This window comes from Macaca fascicularis, chromosome 1 (genome assembly GCF_037993035.2).
Source record: "Macaca fascicularis isolate 582-1 chromosome 1, T2T-MFA8v1.1".
NCBI classification, from domain to species: domain Eukaryota; kingdom Metazoa; phylum Chordata; class Mammalia; order Primates; family Cercopithecidae; genus Macaca; species Macaca fascicularis.
The window spans coordinates 121202785-121211024 of NC_088375.1; the positions used below are offsets into that span (position 1 = coordinate 121202785).

General features: G+C 46.4%; 1 pseudogene; it reads right to left on the reverse strand.

The window, feature by feature from the left end:
• Window positions 1-2424: 2424 nt before the first annotated feature.
• LOC123567522 (small ribosomal subunit protein eS19 pseudogene) lies at window positions 2425-2918 on the reverse strand (annotated as a pseudogene).
• Between the last annotated feature and the right edge of the window lie 5322 nt (window positions 2919-8240).

Genomic DNA, 8240 nt, shown 5'->3' on the forward strand with positions numbered 1-8240 from the left:
AGGTCATTAGTGGAGGCTGTGGTGACATATTGCTGGGGACTGGGACCCCAGGTGGGCCAGTTTTTGGACCTAATGGTGACAGTGGTAGGCTGAGTGTGTCTGTCCTTAAGCCCCAGGGTGGCATATGCTGGCACCAATGTTAGCAGGTCCAAGCATGCTGATTCTTGGGCTTCCAGCTGGCTTGTTCGTATGCTGGTGGCAGTGGTTGGCTGCCAGGCTTCTCAGGAACCTGGACAGTAGGCATGTTGTGAGTGGTGGCAGTGGCAGTGGTGAGACAATTCTCTGGGTCCCAAGCAGTATGCAGTGGTGTTGGCAGTGGCTGCAATGGGCTGGGCAGTCTAGTCTCCAGGTCTGCAGGTGTTGTGTGCAAGTAAGTGCCAGCTGTGGTGGTAGTGGAAGGGTGGGTGGGGCCAACCTCAGGCCCCCAGGAGGAGTGTTCAGGTGCTGACACTAGTGGACTGGGCTGGATGAACCTCAGGCCCACACACGGTGTGCTCTGGCATGGATTAGGGGAAAGCCAGCCTGAGCAGGCTTGTAGTCAGCTCCCCACAACAATGGTGCGTACTGGCACTGGCTGTGGTAGGCAGAAACGGAGGGATCCCCAGACCCCCAGCAGAATGCTTAGGTTGGGGGCAGCAGCAACTGCATTATGGCCCTGCTCCTGGGAAGGGCGAAGTTGTTTTCAGTGGCAGCAGTTATATGTAGGCGAGCTTAGCTTATGCTTCAGACCTAATGGCAGCAGCCCTTTCACTCACACTTTAGCCCCAGCAGCGTAGTAACAACCGCTATGGGCAGAGGATTCTGTCTGGGGGTGTGAAAATGTGCAGTGGCTCTGCTTCTGGAGGGAGTGGGGTCACAGCCAGTGGCCTGCACTTCAGCCTCAGTGGCAGCAGCCGGCTGTGGTGGTAGCTGCAGGTGGGGAATCTCAGTGGGCACTAGGGCCATGGAGATGCAGGCACTGCTGGGCCCCAGGGAGAGTGCCGTTTGCCTGGTGTTGGGCTCTCAAAATAGCACGTTACAGGAGCTGCTGATGCCTTAGGGGTGTGTGGAATCCAGTGTGAACTCCCTCTCTGGGTCAGCGCCATTGTGTGGTCCCCAGGAAGCTCTCTGTTTTAGTCTCAGGGCCCCCGGGGGTCAGGGGCTATACCATGGCTAGGACTGCAGGAGTCCATGGTAAGAATATGGACCATGAGGCATCTCTCACTGTCCTTTTTCCCCACACTGGGGAGTCTCTGCAGACGCCTAGCTGCTCCTGGCTGAGGAGACTGCCTTGCTCCCCTTTTATTCCTTGCCTTAGGTGTTTCCTGACACGTGTCTGTTGAATTCCAGCATTCTTTTTTGGATGACCTATTTGAAATGTGATTATTTACTCACTATTCAGGTTCTTCTTTATGGAGGAGGCAAGTACCAGCCATCTTTAAGCCCCTCTGACTTCAACTTCTGAGAAGCAGAATCTTCCTAGAGGCCTTAAGCATGAGAAATACATGATGAGATGGTATCTGAGGAAGATGAATCTGTTTATTTGCAGTAGTGGAAGAAAACAGTGGCATAAATAATCATAAATAGCAGATTATTATAAAACGATGTAGCAGGTGCCATAATATCCTCAATCTGTTGTTTTCAAACTATAATTTTCAGAATGCTGGGGCTCCTAGGAAAGGCCTTGGGGATACTAAGTGGGGTGGGTGGATGAGGCAAAGCTGAGGGGAAGCGGGACTCAGCACCCCTTTCCCGTTCCCACCTTAACTGGAACAGCACTGCTTTTATTGTTTTAACACATGGAGTTCCAGATAACATTTATTTTCAGACAAGAATTTAATAGACCTTAACTGAACAACATCAATTAATTACAGAAATACATAGCCAGACAAATGTTCCAGGAGGGGGTTGTTTGAGGATAAATACTTTGCTGGACATTCACCTCCCACAGCTGTTGGAGATTACTTCACATTTTCACCTGCAAGGTACCAGCTCCGACAAGAGGAAGATTCTCTTGGAGAAGACAGATTTGGAAGGTGGCAGATATGCCTATGCCCCAGGAAATGACTGAACCTGGCTCAATTTATTCAACACACTGGGCAGTGGCCTTTCAACTCTTAGCCTGGGGGCCTGCCTCAGGCCCAGTCAGGCTCTCTGTCTTCAACTTGATTCCCTCAGCAAGTCCCAAGGCCTACTTTCCTCGTCCGGTAGCTACCCGCTGAAGCAGCTTTGGAGTGGGGCAATTCCTATTTCCTAAACCCTCTCCCCTTTTCTTTGTTACCCCAGACAAACATTCAAGAGCTTTTCACCCTGGATAACTAGACCAGGGTAACAGAAACAACAAACCTAGGAAAGTTACACAGATTCTAGGTTCTTACATACTTTGAATCCCCTGGCTTTTGTTTCCTTCACAAGGGATAATAATGGATAAATTCTGCCCTCCACATTTATTTATTTATTTATTTATTATTTATTTTTACAAACGAGGCAATTTATTTAACCTGGCATGGTTTGTTCTAATGCTTCCTGTTGGCAACTGCCACCTCTCCGGCAATTCTGTCCACATCTCTCTGTCCCCAAGGTGTCAGTTTGCAGCCCCCATCTTGGCCCTTTTCCACCATTTTCAGCCCCTCCAGGGCTTAGAGGACCCGGTGGGCCACACTCTTGGAGCCTTGGCTGAAGTGACTGGGCATGGCGCCATTTCTTTGACGTCCCCCATTGATCTTGGTCATGGAGTCAACCCCAGCGCCACCCCGGAGGTACAGGTGCCGCGCTGTGGAAGCAGCTCGTGTGCAGAACCAGTTCTCATCACAGGGAGCAAGCTCTTTGTGCTTGGCCACCCATTTGGGGACTTTCAGCTTCCCGGACTTTTTGAGAAAGGCTGCCAGAGCTCTGACGAGCTCCTGCTGGTCCACGTCTTTTACAGTAACTCTAGGCATGGTGCAGCCTCTGCACTGCCAGCCAGGGGAAAGGGCCACATTTATTTTTAAATGACCTCACCAATGATCTTTCATTCAGACCTGACTCTTAGATGTCCCCAAGGAATGATGTGAGCCCACCCCTTGTCTTAGGAGTTCCCTGATCTGTCCCATATGAAAAGGATCCCTTTTAAGCAGTTTCTCATGGTCGTTTTCATCCCATTACTTCATACATGACCTTATACTATGCGTTCTGGGTTCTTAAGGATGTGTAACAAATCACCCAAAATTTAACAGCTTAACATAATAATTTACTATCTCTCATGGTTTCTGCTGTTCAGGAATTTAAGGAGGTCTCCGCTGGGCAGTTCTGGCTCAAGGTCTCTCATGCACTTGCAATAATATATCAGCTGGGGCTACAATCATCTGAAGGCTTTACTAGGATAGGAGGATCCACTTCCAAGGTGGCTCATACACATGAATGACAAATTGGTTGCTGGCTCTTGTCCAGGGACTCAGTTCCTCTCCATGTGGGACTCTCCACATTGCTGCCTGAGTGTTCCCATGGCAGCTGGCCTCCCCCAGAGCAAGAAATCCAAGAGACCAATGTGGGTGCTGGAATGACTTTTATAACCTAGCCTTGAACATCATACACTATTAATTCTACCCTCTTTTACTGGCCACAAAAGTCCAGCCCTGATTCAATGTGAAAGGGGATTACAAAAGGAGGCAAGGGTCATTGGCAGTCATCTTGGAGGCTGGCTCACCATACTATAGAAGGGCCAGAAGAAGACCAGCCTCAAAGAAAAAGAGAAGGCAGCTAGTAGATGCCCTGGAATGCAGACTAGGTGTTGAGTGAGTAAGAGAGAGTCGCGGCCCTCTTGAAGCTTGTAATCTAGTGGGAATGACAAGTTTCATATGAATAAGTGCACTTGGAATAAAACCCAATATCCTGTACCTTGCCCCACTTATTCTTTTCTTCTCCTCTTCTCCTTTCTCACTGAGCGCCAGCCACACTTCATTCCTTCAACAGGCTGAGCTCTTACCTTCCTTAGGGCCTTTGTACTTGCTGTTCCCTAGAATGCCCTCCCCTGATCTCTGCATGGCCAGCGCTTTCTCACCATTCAGGTCTCTGACTTAAATGCCACCTGATATTTTCTTGGGTATTTGTTGTCTGCCTCCCCATACTAGAAAGTAAGCCACATGACAACAGAGACTTGTTAAGTCTCCTGCACTGCTACCTCCCCAGACCTGAAATGGCACTTGTTATATATTAAGTGATGAATATATAGCCTAATGAGCAAATGAAGTACCCACTTTCTGACCAAATTGTATAAAATTTTCCTTCTAGAATATTGTAAACTCAAGCTCTATCCTTATTTCTTGGCCATCTTGCAATCCAAAGGTTGGTGAATTACGGACTTATTCTACGATCTAACTTTGCTGATTCCTTGCCTCTGAGCAAATGGGTACCTCTGCCACGCCTGATTTCTAGATCCAGTTACTTCTTCCCAGGCCAACTGTATTATTTGTATGTTTCCACAGGGCTGAGTCCTCCATTTCTGATTGCCTTTCCTTGGTTTCCTGTCCAACTTTCCTCCCTCCTCCAAAGGAAGGGCAATCCCAGCCTTGTTTTGCTGCACTTGTGTTTTCAGCTTTCTTGGGCTAAAATATTGAAAGCGTTGCTCATTAGCATCCCAGATTTCCTGCTTTTCAGGGGAAACGACATGATGAGCAGGGCCCCATGAGGATTTTATTTCGAAAATATGTTTTTTAATTTGAAAGCAAATGGACGCTGCAGGTCTGCAGGTCATTTCACCTGCTGTGGCATGTGATTAGTGAGGCCTTTTCTCTCTGGGTGGTGGTGCCAGCTAATGGACTAACGCTCCCTATATATGTTTATCTTCAGTTAATTAAAATTTTGCCAGATCTTCCTCACAGCCCTTGTGCACAGCAAGGCCAAGCCTTGACTTGTGGCACTGATCCGGGCTGGCAGGGTGGATGGGGGCGGTCATCCTATTAAATATTAATCTAAGAAGGCAATCAAGCCTATGGGCTTCCACCCCTGAGGTTCTCCCGCGGGGAAGTCACAAATCGATGCCAGAGCTCCGTGCTTGTGGCAACTCTTCCTGCCAGGCCCGACTCAGCAAAAGACGCAGTTTTACCGAACAGTTATTTGACAATAAATCTGAGCAGAATCCTGGGAGATCTCTCTCAAATACTGGAATGAATTACACACACGTCTACCTGGGAAGGGAATGTTAACTAGCTGGTGAAACTGCACCTTATGAATGATGAAGGGGCCACTTTGCCAGGATTTATTTTGAAGTTACGGGTCAGATGAAGACTAGCAAGTATCCTATACTTCAGATGGCAGTTTTGAAAATCTGCCTATGCCAGGGATGGGGGAGGAGATTAAAGGTTCACGTGGCTCACAAAGCCTCCATTGCCCTGTTTTCAGAAATGTGGACATTGCCTCCTCACAAGTTCACCTTCCTTCAGTCACTTCAGTCACCTTCTGTCCTAGCTGCCAGATCATTTCGGCAGATTCTTCTGCTGACAAACACGAAAGATAGAAAGAGCACTCTACTGTGGGCTGAATTTTGTTCCCCAAAAAGATACATTAAAGTCCTAACCCCCAGGACTGTGAATGGGGCTTTATTTGGAAATAGGATCTTTGCAGATGTAATTAATTAAGATGGGTGGGCCCTGATCCAATGACGGGCGTCCTCATAAGAAGAGATAACAGACACACGCAGGAAGACCTCTGTGTGACGAGGGAGGCAGAGATGGGGGTCAGGCATCTACAAGCCAAGGAATGCCAAGGAAGCTACGAAGAAGCACATACAAATCTCCTAGAGCCTTCAGAGAGAGCACGGCCCTGCCAACGTATTGATTTCAGACTTCCAGCCTCCAGAATTGTGAAAGAGTACATTTCTGTTGTTTTAAGGCAGCAAGTTTGTGGTACTTTGCTATGGCAGCTCTAGGAAACTAACACACACTCTACTCCTAACCCTGATGCTGACTGCCATGGCCGTTTGCCTCCTCTGCAGACCTCGTTGATAGGCTCAGTCACCCTGATCTCCTTCCCTTCCTGGGAGGAGGTGGGAAACCAGGCTAGGAAGAAAGCCTCATCACATCTCAAGACTTGCCCATGATTTTTGAAACATCTCTGCCCACATTCTTGCCTAAGTAGGGGTCAGTGAACATAGTAATATCTCTCTTTAATGATGGAGAATGTCACTCTGCTTCAGGCGTCATCACTCTAAATTCAAGTCTCATGGACTGGCATCACAGATATAGAAAAAATAAGAGGGGTACATTTGTACTGACCCTGACACATGTTCTAGAAATCAAATTTTTATTTTCACATTCCTGGCTAATTCTTTGTCTCTTCCAAAAGTTGAAGGTTACAGGCCGGGCTTGGTGGATCACCTGAGGTCAGGAGTTCAAGACCAGCCTGGCCAACATGGCAAAACCCCATCTCTACTAAAAATACAAAAATGCCTCACACCTGTTATCTCAGCACTTTGGGAGGCCGAGGCAGGCGGATCACCTGAGGTTGCGAGTTTGAGACCAGCCTGACCAACATGGAGAAACCCGTCTCTACTAAAAACACAAAATTAGCCGGGCGTGGCAGCACATGCCTGTAATCCCAGCTACTCAGGAGGCTGAAGCAGGAGAATCGCTTGAACTCGGGAGGCGGAGGTTGTGGTGAGCAGAGATCGTGCCATTGCATTCCAGCCTAGGCAACAAGAGCAAAACTCCCATCTCAGAAAAAGAAAAAAAAATTAGCCGGGCATGGTGGCATGTGTCTGTAGTCCCACCTACTTGGGAGGCTGAGGCAGGAGAATCGTTTGAACACAGGAGGTGGGGGTTGAAGTGAGACAAAATCGCACCACTGCACTCTGGCCCAGGCAACAGAGTGAGACTCTGTCTCAAAAAGAAAAAAAAAGTTGAATGTTACAAAAATCCAGTTAAATGAAGGGTTTGAGCCAGGGAAATTTCTAAGAATAAAGGCTGTACAATATTTTGTTGTCTTGAGATAGCTAAGGAAAGGGACATTGAACATGAGGTCAGAAAACTTAGGCCTGAATTCTAGCTCTGTTCTTCCTCACAGCATCCTTGCAGGGTACATATAATTAGCCCTGTGTACACGTGACCAGATGAGCTGAGACTGCTCCTTGTCCCACCCCAAAACAGACATACTTACAGGAACTGGGGGGGTGGCTTCTGCTTGGTGTTTGTTTTTCTGAGTGTGGGACACCAAGCTGAGGGTAGAGGTGAACTGCTCTGGACAACAGAATGAGTTTTAAGAAGTTGTAGAGGTAAAAAAGGGAAACAAAATTATTGGCAGGGAAAAAAAAATATGTGAGGCAAGATGAAGAGAAGTGGCTGATGAATTTGGTTTAGTTTCTACTGTGTGGTATGCAATATGTATCTTCTTCCCTATGTCTCCAAAAAGATCTGATTAACATGGATGGGAACTGATTTTGGAGGTGGACATCTAATAAGGAACAGATTGTCCAAGGAGATCCAACTATCCCAAGGCTACAGAGAAGCTGATGGCCAGAGAAGTTCAGCTAACCACAGGACTATGAGTGCTGCTGCTTTCCACAGATCTGACTACCACATTACTAGAGGCCTGTTTACTGCGGTTCCTTTTAACTAGTACATCATGTCGACCTTTCAGCAGAAAATTACAAAGCATACTAAAAGACAAAAAACACAGTTCAAAAAGACAGAGCAAGCATCAGAACCAGAGTCAGACATGGCAGGAACATTGGAACTATCAGAACAGGAATTTTTAACACTATGATTAATATGCTAAGGGCTTTATTGAAAAAAATAGATAGCATGCAAGAACAAATGGGCAATATGAACAGAGAGATGGAAACTCTAAGAGAGAATAAGAAGGAATAGCTAGAAATTTTAAAAAACAAAGCAAATAATAGTAATAATAATAATGTAACAGAAATGAATACCTTTGATGGGCTCACCAGTAGACTGGACACAGCTAAGTAAAAAAATTTCTGAGCTTGAGGATATGACAATAGAGACTCCCTAAGTGAAAAGCAATCAGAAAAAAAGATTTTGAAAAACCCAAAAAAGGGTATCGGGAACCATGGGACAAATACAAACGGGGTAGTATAGGTAGAGTGGAAATGCCAGGAGAAGAAAGAGAACCAGAAGCAATATTTAAAGCAATAATGACTGATAATTTTTCACCCAACCACAGATCCAGAAATCTCAGAAAACAGCAAGAAGAATAAATGCCAAAAACAAAACAAAATACCTAGGTATATCATATTCAAAATTCAAAAAATTAAAGATTAAAAATAA